At 41.1% G+C, this 14,318-nt stretch overlaps 1 protein-coding gene across 3 annotated transcripts in view; it reads right to left on the reverse strand.

Moving 5' to 3' along the window:
- The window catches only part of LOC147132447 (methyltransferase-like protein 27), a 131,390-nt gene that overhangs the window by 66,153 nt on the left and 50,919 nt on the right, over window positions 1-14,318 (reverse strand). The gene's annotated exons all lie outside the window — the stretch shown is intronic.

Below are 14,318 nucleotides of genomic sequence, written 5' to 3' on the forward strand. Positions count from 1 at the left end.
CAGAGAAGCGGAATGATGTGGGGGAGCAAAAAAAAGACCAAAGATGGACTGATGAAGACCTGAAAGAGACAGGAAATGGATTTATATTCACCGCTCATTTTGCGCTCCGTTTGACTTTTGGAAGGGAAGCAGATGTGCTGCGGTGCACACGACAGCCTCTATAGTCGCAGAGTGATTCACAGGCTTCCAGATGAATATGGAACAAACCAAGTCCGCGACATTAGCAGGCTCATTTCCCACAGAGAGACAGACATTCAGTCAATCCGTCACTTCTCCACAATACGAAGAGATAGACGCTGGTGGGGGATAGGAGGAAGAGACGAGTCTGACGCAAAGAGAGAAGGACCCGGAGAAGAAGGGGGGTTGAAATGACAAACGAAATGAAGGCGGCTCAAAAGACGGTGAGGACAGAAAAATCGGATGTATTCTTGGTAAGCTTGTTTTCTGGTGCGGTTGAAGCTGGGTTAACAAACACCTACTTGAGGTCATGTGATCCTACAAAAAGTCTCCACAAGTGTCCTGAATGATGGCCACTTTAGCAGTAATAACCGACACATTGTGTGGTTGTGCGAAACAATTCCTCTGCAAATAAATAGATCAAAAGTTCTACCAGCCACAAACTGGCAGGAACAAAACAGATGGCCAACACCAAGTTTTAAAACTAGACAACAAAGTATAACATCGAGACAGCTGTTGTAATGTACTGTATGTCTACAGATTGCATTAAAAAAAAAAAATAAGATAGCAGATAGACACGATTCAAAGTCAGTCATTCATTAAGATGAAAAATATGCTTTTTTTTCTGGATTGGACATTTTAACGACCATTCATCAATTTTCTTTTTCATTTGTCCTCATTGAGCTGTTTGAAAGCACACCTCACTTTCTAGATGAGTGTGAATATCAGTCACTACACCCACTAGTTAGCACTAAGTCCTTGCCTCCCATGACAATGTGAGCATTCACACTCAACGGCAAAGCCAAACATGCTTGCACACTACCGCCCTCTTATCACCTTTTCAAAAGTTTTCACACCCTTTTCTTAATTAACATTATTAATGATTTTCCCCGTAGAGAAAAGAACTGCACTGTATCATCTAAGCCAACATGGTAAATCCAAACCAAGAGCAGCATGCATTTGATAAACAGCAAAAGCATGGTCCGAAGCCAAAGAGGCCGAGCCAGCGTAGTACTTTACCACCTCTGAAACTTGACTGTTAATCTTTATGACAGTGTTTACAGCTCAAAAGTCATCCATAGGTTGCACTGTTTATGACTCGCTCTCTAACGGACAGTATTTCACTAACTTCTAAACCACAGGGCCGTCCTGCAAAAGAAAATCACCTGTGTCTACACAAAGTAGTGAAAAAGGCGAGCTTGACACAGCTTACGTATGGTCACCAAGAAAATGGTGTCTATTTTGTTCAATAAATGTGGTCTGATCCTTTTGATGTGCAAATGTGGAAGGACTGAACATAATCATAATAGATACATAATTATACCGGACAAACTAATACAACACAAGTGGCTGTGTCTGGTCTGTCAATATTACATATTAAAAGTGAGTGACATGGGGCTTAAAATTACTTCATTACAAGCCACTCAACCACCTAAATAATGTTTATTGAATTAATATAATTGGATCTAATTTTACAGTGGCGGCACGGTGGTCGACTGGTTAGCACGTCCGCCTCACAGTTCAGAGGTCGTGGGTTCGATCCCGGCTCCGGCCTCCCTGTGTGGAGTTTGCATGTTCTCCCCGTGCCTGCGTGGGTTTTCTCCGGGCACTCCGGTTTCCTCCCACATTCCAAAAACATGCATGGTAAGTTGATTGGATACTCTAAATTGCCCCTAGGTGTGATAGTGAGTGCGGATGTTTGTCTCTGTGTGCCCTGCGATTGGCTGGCAACCAGTTCAGGGTGTCCCCCGCCTACTGCCCAAAGACAGCTGGGATAGGCTCCAGCACGCCCCGCGACCCTTGTGAGGAGAAGCGGTACAGATAATGGATGGATGGATGATAATTTTACAGTGTGGCCCATTTGGAACAACAAGTGCAGTCATCAGGCCAAATGGTTTGGCTTGTCATTAGATGCGAACGACTGGTAAATCTCTAGTCAGGTAAAGTTGCAAATAGAAAAGCAACACAATAAATCCCAATTTTCAGCAGTTGCTGATTCTAATTCTGTATAAATTTTGAACTCCCAGAATGTACCAATTTCACACGCATTTTGCAGTACTCTATTTACAGCACTCTATTTCAATGAGTCAGATTATTAACTCTGTACAGCATACTCAGCAGTAATAGTCTCACCATATGGCAGCACTACACAGCCAAGTAACCGAATATGTCACAACCCCAAACATGTCACAGCTCTCCACCTCCTTGCACTTGTCTCTGTAGCTTACAGTTTGCTGCTCTGCAAATTACAAGAGACACACCAATCACACAGTATAATAACAGATATCAGATCTTGCCTCACCATATGGCATTGATGCGAAGCTGAGGGTGGCTATGCTATAATGCCAACTCTGATATGTTGGACATCTAACATTTGTTTTTGTTTCACGGGGAAGATGGTGGTAGTCAACAGTGTGGGCAAGCCGTGTTTCAAATGGAAATGGGAGGGTTACACTTCAATGTGCCATTGACTTACACAGTGAATTTAAAATCCTTTATGCCCACACAATGCTTGAGCAGAACTGCCTCAAAATTTATTCTTACCTCACATCCACTACTCAGGGAAATTAAACGGAGTGCAGATGGACAAACAAACAAACCAAAACAAGCAAAACATAACCTCTCAGGTGAAGGGAAATATCAAGCAAAAATGATTTCCACAAATCTCAACAGCTCCATCTTGGGCCAATGCGAGGCATGGTTTGTACTAAGATAGCAGACATATCAAGTAGAACAGTCCGCAACTCCATCAGTAACACCTCTTGACACAAAAGTGTGTTCTACCTCACTGTGGGACTGCAGCATGCGCTACATTGTGGAGGATGATAAACACACTTGAGACAAAGCAGTATATGTGAGAAACTGGAATGGAAAAAAGATGCGGGGAAAGACACAAAAAATTAGTCAACAGTAAGAAGCTGAATGAGGACGATAAGGAGATGTAGGTGAGAGGATGAGGAAGACAGCAGACACACGTGGGTTCTCCTTTCCTGCTTTGTTCTGCCGTAATGTGGATGTTTATTGGAACTGACAGTCCAAAACCTTGCTGTTCCATTTCAGCATACACTAACCAAGAAAAAAACAAAACAATGGCCAGCATTCGAAAGAGGAAAAAGATTGAAGTTGTTGAAGTATGTTTTGGGGTCAGCGTATGGAGTGCATTTCCAGTTCGATTATCAAAATATTTTGGAAATTCTTCACCACAGCAAACACCTCATCGTCTCAGTGGTAATTCTCAAAGTATAATCTGTTATGGACGGAATCGAGATCAAAATTCTTCTTTTTTTTTTTAAGTACTGTAATGGTAGGCACATCCTTAGCCTTTCCAACCTTTTGTGCCCTGAGAAACAAATTGTATTCAAACAAAAAAAAAATACACATACAGTCAAGTCGTTTACTTGAACGGTTGTAGGAATACATGCAATCACTGCCAAATAAGCACACTGAATAAATGCAATATGTTAAAACACTAACACTTAAGTTCTCCCCTTTATATTACCATGTGACGTGTATTTGTTTGTCATGATCATATATTGTGCCTCCAGACGTTGTCCAAGCCAGAAAACAGTATTTTTGGCTTCCTCAGAAACAATCTATATGGTAAATTCTGGTCATTGTTTTGGAATCCCAAGTAGAATTGCCTACAACCATTCAGCAAACTGAGATCTTCACCAGGACTTCCAATCACAGTGGTGTGATGCAAGACATCAAATGCTCACATTTTGTACACCTGCACCATCTAAAAAGGGTTATCAGAGTTGCTTTCACAACTGTAATACTCAGAGCTGAGTGTTTCTATGGCTGAAATATGGTAACCTTAATTTTCTGTCTATATACATGTATACAACTAGTAACTAAAGGAAGACAATGAGAGTTATGTCCTTATACAGTGTAAAAGTCCAAATTTGTACAATTAAGGCACACATTCACACACAAGGTCGCCACTTTAAAAGGTAGGACTAAAGGAATAAAAGCCTCCGACTCGCGTCCTGTTCAAATCTCATCTCAGTGGCTCCCATTTGGATCACCCCCTGCCCCTTAAAGAGGAAGCTGATGTGACGTTAGCATAGCCTCCCATTCAAAACCAATTTGATAACTCTGCATGCTGCAGCACCTGCTGATCTGGTCAACCTCCCAATAGTATGACCATTTTCTCCGTGGGATCACCTAAGTAAATATCTCACTTAGCTCTAACAGCCATGCCATTACAATAGACACACTTCAAACCTAAAACAGAACCCTGAAAGTGTAGCTCTCTGCCAAGGCTTGAAAAAGAAAGATTGCACATTCAAACCTGCAAAATAAATTACTGAATGGATAAGATATAAAATCTGAATAACCGCATAAATGGTCTTCATATCAAAACCACTCATGATCCATCACAACATTTTGAAACTTAAGCATGAAAAAAAAAATGATCGAACCAAGCCTCGTAGTTTACATAGCATGTGTCTGAAACGTTAGCTCACGATTAGAATAGTTTTAGTAGTACACATAGGGGAACCGTTTTGGCTACATGGTAACACCCATTTCCACAGAAAGTTGCATACAAACAAACCAATGCCTAAAAAATAAATAAATAAATAAAAATAAATACATTTAAAAAATACGACAGGATGTGTAACTATTTGAATTGCAGGTCAAAACATTCATATAAAGACATTTCGTTCATTTGTGATGCAAACTTAGAAGCGCGTATATTCATGAGCACACGCATCTGTTTTGCGGCTTTCCATCCTTCAACTGCTAGACAGTGAACATTGCTTGAATGAGACAACAAGAGGGAGGCAGGACATCTGACAAGAAAATGAAGAGAAGTGGAAGAGCTGGGACTAATATTAGAAGACAGAGAGAGAGAGAGAGAAATGAAGGGGTTGCTGTGATCAGAAACAGAGATGTTGATGAGAGTCCTGACAGCGCTCGTCTCCATCGAGTTTCACCGTCCCGACAGCTGGACAGACTGCTTATGCAGCAATACCCTTCTGTGTCTTCCGCTTTCTCCCTGACACACACACGCACCGTCTGCTCATTGTGGGTCCACAGCTCATCCTCCTCTTCTCTATTCCCAACTTGTCTCCCGTTTGCCTTGTCGTGCTACCCTGCCACCCCCCCCCCCTTGCCTCCCCATCCTCTCAGCGCTATTTTTTTTTTCTTCGCTCACAGTCTCACCTTCAAGAATTTCACATCTTTTTCTCCCCCTATCTTGTTGAGATAACTGGCCACCCTCACCGGCATCTCCCTTAACAAGACCGACCCTTCCCACACTACCTGAAATCTCCCTCCCCTCGCCATCTCACTCAAGGTAGATCGTTTTTCGTATGTTGTGAAAAAGAGATTCGACTATGACGGAAAGAAAGTGGAATAGCCATTCACGTTTATGGACGAATTATATCATATGTAACCTCTTTCGTTGTATGCACGCAAACTCGGAAACAATGTCATTTGAGTTGCGACATCGTGTCTAGTGTTAAACCGCGTTGCGGTGGATAAGAACTACTCGTTTAATGTTGCTTTTGAAACCCCCACGGATGACATTGAGCTCAAAGTTTTTGCCACGAGGAAGAGACACCATTACACCTGTCCTCAAATTACTGCTTTCACAGCGCACATGAATTCAATTTATGGTTCTCTTAAGCTTGACCTTGCCGCTTGTGTTAGACGTGCCGGAAAACTGATCAGCATTCTCTCGGGGGAACTATTGTCAGAGGAACTGTTGCCATTCAGAGGGTAAAATTCAAATCCAGTCAAGTTGTCTTTGGGCTGCTTGGTTCTGAGAATGTCACTTCTAGAAGGACAATCTACATTTATTTCCCTGTTACATTTATAAGCAGAAACGGGCCTACTCCATAGTTATAGTTCTGGAAATAGTACAAAGTTACATCATTATCTAAACTGATGCATAGTGCTTTCCTCTGATGCGGGGTAGCAGGATTTATTGAGGATTGAACTATTTCGTTTTTGCATTTCATATTCGTTATATTGTCCTTGAAATCTTCAACGGTTGATCCTGATACTTTTGCACGCTCAGCTAAAAGTGCCGCCCTGAGCTTCCATCATATTCGTCTTCCTCTCTAAAGATTTGGACCCTGTCAGATCTCGAACTAGTTGACCTTGGGTTCATCGTTGCAGAAGTGCTGACCAAGTATGAATGCTACAATAGCTTTTACTGGTGACTGGAGTGCTGTTTCTCTGTGGTCCACCTATGTTGATCATGTTCTTCAGAAGTCTTGAGACTGCATTGCTATCAGCCAAAAGAAGAATGTGTTCGGACAATGTGGTGGTCATGGGATTGGAGCCACAAAGTTGTTTGAAAGTTGGAGATGGAGTTGAAGTACCTTTATGAAATACAGTGGTACCTTGACTTACAAGTTTAATTAATTCCAAAAGCGACATTTCGTCTTCTGTCGGAACTTTAACGAAATAAAATGCTTTAAAAAAAATAAAAATAATAATAATAATCGTATGTTTATAAATGCTAAACCTATAATAGCAAAAATGTCCTTTGTTTTAATCTTTGTCAACATCATACTTTCGAAGTTCATATTGGACTTACATATATTTTTTTCTTGCACGACAAATTTAAAAAAAAAAAAAATAGAACTAATACTAAATCAAGTAACTAAAATAAAGCATTTAGGGGAAAAATGCTCTAAAAATTTAAAAAAGACCAACTGAATTTTAAAAAAGCAAGAATCCCAAATGGTCAGAATGTAGCATTAGCAACATGTGTTGCAACATAGGGTAAGATAGTACATATGTTGTCTTAATTCCTCATACTGTGTGATTGGCTGTCTACTTGGATAGGCTCCAGTAACTCACAAAACTAATGAGCACAAGCGATATTTGCATGCCGGGCAAGTGGTTGTATCAAGTCGTGAATTGCTCGTGATAAAAACACAAATGTTCTTCATGCGAATTGTTCCAGACGCGCTAATTTTTAAGGCCATGTCGTTGTCTTTTGCTATAGTTTGCAGTTTGCTGTACACGAGGTTATGCTGACATAAGTGCGGGATGCATTACCTTTTCCCTGTGCAATGTCCAACTCTATTATGTAAATAGGTTGCTCTTCCACTGGACAAATGCGCGTGTGCATGTACGTGCCTGCGTGTGTGTCTGTGAGTGGCTGCAGGCCAAGCCGACATACACAACCCTTATTTACATTTCCTCTTGTCATTTCGAATTTGTCATTAATCTACCTGCCAAATGTATTGTTTCCGTGCTGCCGTGCACGCATTTTTGTTTCCAGTGTGACGGTTGAGTGCAATTGTAGCTTGCACACAAGGACATTTAGAGCGATTACAGAAGACAAAGGACATCAACTGTGCCTCAAAGTATTGATGGCTCCCAGGAGAGACATACATGCCATATGCCATGCTTCCGTGCCTGCTTGAACCACTTCTATGGATGATAAGCAAATATTTTCCTCTCGTTCACGTCTTGCATGATTTGGTGTTATGGATGTGTTAGGTAGGCTGATTTACTCGCGCACACACCACAAAAAAAAAAGCCAGTCATAGGTGCAGTGCAGTTCTCTCATTTTTGGCCCTCACGTGTTTCCCTTCACTTCAGTGAAGACATCCACACAGCTGTGGCATTTTTATATTTAGTTTTTTTAATGAAGGTAGCTTCGGATAACACAATCTCACCCAGGGGACTGCTTGTTTGGGAATAATTATCTCTTGCAGATGGCAGAGAGGAGCAAAAAGAACAAGGAGTGGGGGGGAGAAGAGATGTATGATGCATGAATGTAGGTCTAGATTACCGGTAATAGACAAAGTAATGAAAGTATGCTGTGGTTCAACATTTTGGGGGACCTGGAAATTACATTGGAAAGATTTGGATCTGGATGAGTCAGTCCAGTTCTTCACATCCAGTTTTTATTTGGTCTTGTCTTGTGCATTGGGGCACAGTCACAAGGGCTCCCTAAAAAAGTTGGAAACGGAATTGTCCAAAGTGTCTTAGCGATTTGAAAAGTTATGTCTTGTTGTGGCTAGTTAATTCCCTGATTGATTGATTCAGACTCTGAAGTCCCAAAATTTTATTCTGACAGGGGCAGGTCAGAAATGGAAAACCTAACATGCAATGTTGGCATTCAATATTCATTATTCCGCACACTGCACTTCCACACGCACGTAAAACAAGAGTAAGAGTTTTATTGAAGTAGAACATGATTAAATAAAATTATTAGAACACACAATGGAGCAAACAGAACATCGGATTTGGGATTAAATCCAGTTATCCATGTTTTTGCATTCTGGACAAGCAGTTGAATAGATTTTACCGTTGTGTAGCGGCTCTGTGTATATTCTATTTAACCCACCTGACTGCAGTTTGTGTAATAGCACGCTACATTGGCTTATCTATTGAGGCTGACCAAATACAAACTTAACCAAAGAAAACTGCATCAATCCCCTGCTGCTGATGCCATTTCCCAAACACACGGGCACATGTAACGCATTCGAATGTAAATGACTACGGATGCACAATGATGCAATGAAATGCCAATACCCTGACAGATCCAACCATTGCCTCCTAACATTTTATTTCCTTCAAACCATTCCCCCCGCCGCCGATCCGTTTCCTCTTTCAATGTTGATTCTGTCCTCCCTTACTGGGCCATCTCTGTCTTTTCAATCTGCTTTAAGAATGCTGACAGAGCCAATAAAGAAGGATGGATCAATGCTATGGATTCATCTTGAGACGAAGACAACTTCAAAGCCAGGGCAGAGAAGAGGTCAGATGAGAAGAAGGTAAAAAATATCATATAGAAATACGGTGGAAGGAACAAGACAAGGGAAGAGGAAAATGTTGTAACAGGTATCAAACCAGGTAGCATTACCTGTCTAGAAGTGTCTGGTACATTGGAATAGCTCAAACGACACAATCCGGTGGACACGTGTGTGCGTTGTTAAAAGATTTCTTTACCCCCGACATCATAAACTGGCATATGAAACCAGTACTCTCAACTGTGAACAATAAATAGTCTTTATCAGAGTTGCCCACAGTGTATTCTTTAAACGGATATCAGCAGATTATTTTCTTCGCTGAAATGTTTTGCTTTTCTTTTCAATTCTGAAGAAGAATGCACTAGACAAAGCAAACCACACAGAGGTGGATTCTGCAACAGCCCACGATACGCCACTGGTGAAAAGCCCACAGCGGGTTTGAGGATACATAACATATACAGTATACACAATCCATCAATCATTTTCTTGGGCGGGAGCCTTGACAGTTGTTTGCACTTATGTACCAAAAATGTAAAAATGCACTAAACGTACAAAAATAAGCTGTTGTCTGATGGCTCATGCAGGATTTCAATGCTCACGTTTGTATTTATAGAGAGCCTTTACGTGCACTGATGAGGAGGATTACATAAGGATAACATGCATTAAAACCAGGCGCAAGGGAAGAGCGGAAGTTGAGGTGGGAAAAGACAAAATAGCAAGACGTCAGGAGCATGGGATCGAGATGAGATCCTGATAAACCAACAGTATGCGAAAGCATAGCGTGTTCACCCCCTCTCAGTCAGCTTTTACTCAAGACCAGCTGCTAATTTATGACAAGAGAACCCACCCCACCACACACACCCACACACACCAGCCCAGTGCCTGAGGGGCACACATAAATCTACCTCATCACTGTTAAAGACAAGGGCACATCAAGGACAGTAATAACCATGCATTGACCAAGTCAGCCAGTAATCTAACGTCTCGTTTTCATTGTGGCTTTTTTCTTTTGAACCCTGTTATATACATAAAACATAAGGATTAAGGTTGCTTACTATGAATAGGCAATCTAAGTTGGGTGTCATTACAACAACAACAACAACAACAACAATCAAGATATGCTTTTGATGGCATAATGTCCATCCATTCATCCATTTTCCAAACCGTTGAGCGTCACCAGGGTCAAACCAGCTGTCTTCAGGTGGAAGGGACCCTGAACCGGTCACTCGCCAATCACAGGGCACACAGACAACCATTCACACTCACAATCACACCTATGGACAATTTATAGTGTTCAATTAACCTACCATGTTTTGGACTAATGCGTTTATAAATAATCACCGGTGTAACAATTTTACATTTGACAAGCTTTGCAAACTATTTGCATGCTATTTAGTAGTAGTAGTAGTAGCATTTGGTAGTGTGTGCATGCATGCGTGCGTGCTAGGCATGTGTATGTATGTATCATCATTGATTCTACTTCTAAATGTAAATAATCGGCATCATCTTTTCTCTCTGTGCCACTCTTTGTAGTAGATTTAATAGACACATTGATCAATTACAAGCTGCTTGTAACGGTTCAATTTAAGACTTTTCCTAACATTTGCCATTTTCATGAGCTTCTGCATTCCGTGCCAAAAAAAACAGTTGACAATAATTCCGTCAATGGCGGGTTCTCGTTGACATTTCACACCAACGGCGCTCAAACAGTTAAAAGAGTCAATATGATCAGGTTTCAGTATCTGGTTCCAGTTGTCCAAATTGGCACCCACGTCTCACGTTTGATACTTTAACAAGGGCACCAGAAATTGGAGAAATGGGCCCATGATTGACGGGGGCCCTAGAAAAGAGTATTTTCACTTTGCGGCATTGATGAGGTGGGGCACCCGATCCCTGACTGCTCTCCTGACTGTGAGTCAAACAGGTTCTGGCTTCTTATCACTGACTGCTGTTTATGCCAATTACAGAACAATGGGGGCCTTCAGAGTAATCAGAGGATGAATGAAGGAAGCTTCAGTTCAGGCTAATTACCAGCTACTAAAGAATTCAAATGAGGCTGAGAGATTCAACACATGACATAACTTGTAATGTCAGATTTGGAAAGAAGAAGCTACCTAGGCTAAAATAATCTGAGAAGAGGAATAAGAGAAAAGAAATAGAAATTATAATAATATACTTGGCAGAGGCTTCGTGGTTCGTGACAGAAAATGAGAGCAATCAGAACAAAGAGGCAAAACAAAATGGATTATAGGAATAGGAAAGGATCAGTTGGACACCGTGCCCCGCAATGCAACAGGAAACAAAGAGGAGCCACTATATTCCAGAACAACGTTAGTAATTCATCTACTATATATGTTCATGCTGCAGTCATACAGCGTGAGAGTACATACACACACAGTCATTTACATTCACTCCATGTGAGCATGGAGCGGCGACACCATAGGTACAGGCAAGAGTTATGAAATCTAAAAATCACAAATAGAAGTTGAATAACACTCGCAGACAGTATAAGACCCGGTGGGCGCGCAACTAAGCCATGTCTGCCATCTAGTGGCAAATGTTGATATTACATTTTAAATCTATGTAGTATCACTAAACCTTGTCCATCCCTACTTTAAGGTATCTGCATCTTTATTCCAATCCTCACCAAACTGGCTCTTGCTTGGCATACGCGCCACCCATCCATCAGCAAATTTGAATGGAAATGACTTCAGTAAATTTGTACACCCCGGCTAACTAACAAATGAAAGACAGTAAATCCCCTTTGACCTCATGTTTTTGGAGGTGATAAAAGCTTGCCACTGCAGGTTTAGTGTGACTTTTATTGCATTCATGAGCGTTAGTCCTTTCTTTCTCTAACCCCCCATGACACAATTTCCCTTGGCCCATGTTTGGCCTGGTATGTATTATTTCAAGTGCAGAAAATCCAAGCATTTTCCTGTAATTAATTAATCACTCACATGCATGCATAAGTGCACGTCACTTAAGCTCCCTTTTCATCTTTATCCTCCTATTCGCTCTTTCTTTCTCTCAAGAAGAAGCTGACTTAATTGACACCCCCCTCTACTCCTACCCCAACTAATAAAAAATAAGCAGTGCTGCTGAGTCTGGATTAGACTCAACAATCAACCCGCTTTTGGAAGAAAAGGCTCCTAAGAGAGGGGCTGGTGGTGGTTGGGGACATCCCATCTAATGCAATTTCTTCGATGTTCCAGCGATAAATGAATAAACTCCTCACGGCATGAGGCGTAATTAATTTAGAACGGCGAAAATGAAATCAAGACGGGATCGTAGGCTACACAGAGGAGGTGCACTGATACTTTTAAGATGACGGAGAAGAAAGATGGGTGTTATGTTCTTTGTACACAAGCATCTGCTGATGTAAGGGTCACAGAGTATGTGAGAAGGTGATGTCTGATTATTGCCAGTTGAAGGACTGCCTGTGATTGGCTAAGTCAATAAAGACAATAATCACCAGCAATGCAATGGAAAGACATGAAGCAAAATGAACTATTTACCTCGACATTAGAATGATATAAAAGCCTGACTATGATTTTTGACACTTTAAAAATTGCTACAGGAAGCAAGTGAAAGGCAACGATTTTGTTCACATGAGGGATTGCTTAGTGGCTGATTTTATTTGAAGGATACAGGTATGTACAGTATAAATTTGGGATGTAAAGATGAATCGGAAATCGATTTAAAATCGATGATCCTCGATTAATCGATTAAACAAAAATCGAGTTGATTAAATTAGTCTAGAAAATGGTGTATTGACGTTTTTTTCATTCCAGATGCATAGCACATTTTGAACGTGTAGATCAAATTATGCTTTTGCATCAAACATCATTGTCTATTGCGTTTGTGGATGGCTGCAGAACCACATTAGTGCAGGGACAAGCATGGTAGCAATTTTCAAAAAAAATCGAATCGAATCAAAAATCGGGAACTGAAAATCGAATCGGGGCTTGAGTGAATCATTACATCCCTGGTATAAATGTATTGTTTGTAAAATACTAACAGAGAATATTGACTTCCACTTGACTTCCTGCCTGTGTATTTGAACAGGAAGCTATTTTAATAATTAAATCATTGATAATTATTGGATTGAAAAAGAAAATCAATGCAAAACATGCACCGTATAACTTATATGGAACATAATTTAATGGAATCCTCATTTTTTTTTCTCTATTTTTTTTACTCCTCGCATGCAGGAGAAAAGACAGCAGGGGGTAGCACTGCCTCACTTGCCTACCTAGACTGCAGGTCGCTACTATAACACTGCATTAATCAGCGTTCATCCGATGCTGATACATTTTTATCCAAATGTGGATGAGGCCTGCTTCCAAATTGCAGAAACGTATATAAATTGTACAACTTCAGAAAAAAAAAAAAAAAAGCCAGCTTAGCACTCTGCCAACAAGTAGAATTGTGGCGCATGTACAATATATGATTTTACTACCTTTATGGGAGCTCAGCCCCCATTGGCTCCAACATAACTCAAAGCCTGATAAAGACATCCTGTTCACTATTTCACAAGGCCGTCTCCTGCTTGACAAAACACTTATCTTTATGTGTTTTACTTTGTGCAATAAAAGACAGGTACACTGCACTGACTGAGATTTAAAGATCGCATTTGACCTTGGCAACTGCGAAGATAAGCGTTCAAGAGACTTACACTGCTCGTCTGGCTTGGGAAAAAAGAAAGTGTCGGGCACGTTACCACAGTCTGCCTTGGTCATTAAAAGGCTTCTTAAATGTGGCCCAAACACCCACTGACTCATGTCTATGAATACAGTTTAGAGAATATATTATGGAATATTTTTACCTCATTTGTCTCAATTGTTGGAAGCATTAAAGCCAAATCCCTTCTTGTGTCGAACGTGCTAATCCTATGACATCAGTAATGGTGGTTGTCAAGTTGTGGTTCCAGCTATTATTGGTGATTTGATTTTTCACAGTCACATTTTTATTCCCCGAGTCGCACCCAGCTGGCAGGCGCGGAGCTGGAACTAAGCTAATTTTCACTTGCTAATTAGAACGCTTCCTTAATAAACGCAATGAGCTTCACGGCCATGTTTTACTGTGTTGCCTTTCATACAAGGGTGCATACGTCATGCAGCCAGTTTGATGATTTTCCATTTGATTTAGCAGAGGTGATTGATGGTTTACCCCTCCCCCAAACCCCCACCCACCCCCTCCCGAACAAGGAGAAAATGAAAAATGTGTTTGCGTTGTTCGACCACGGGCAAAAGAGGGACAAGCTCATCAGACAAACTCCGACTCCAACACGGGCACAGGCGCCTACGATCGCATTCGCGTGAAATGCGTCTGCCTCTTTTTGCACCGCACACCTCCGTGTTACTGCCTCCTTAATGGATGGAGTGAAAGGAGGGTCTCATTTGCCAATGTGTC

Source organism: Filicampus tigris, chromosome 18 (assembly GCF_054856515.1).
Source record: "Filicampus tigris isolate MCC_2025a chromosome 18, RoL_Ftig_1.0, whole genome shotgun sequence".
Lineage (NCBI taxonomy): Eukaryota > Metazoa > Chordata > Actinopteri > Syngnathiformes > Syngnathidae > Filicampus > Filicampus tigris.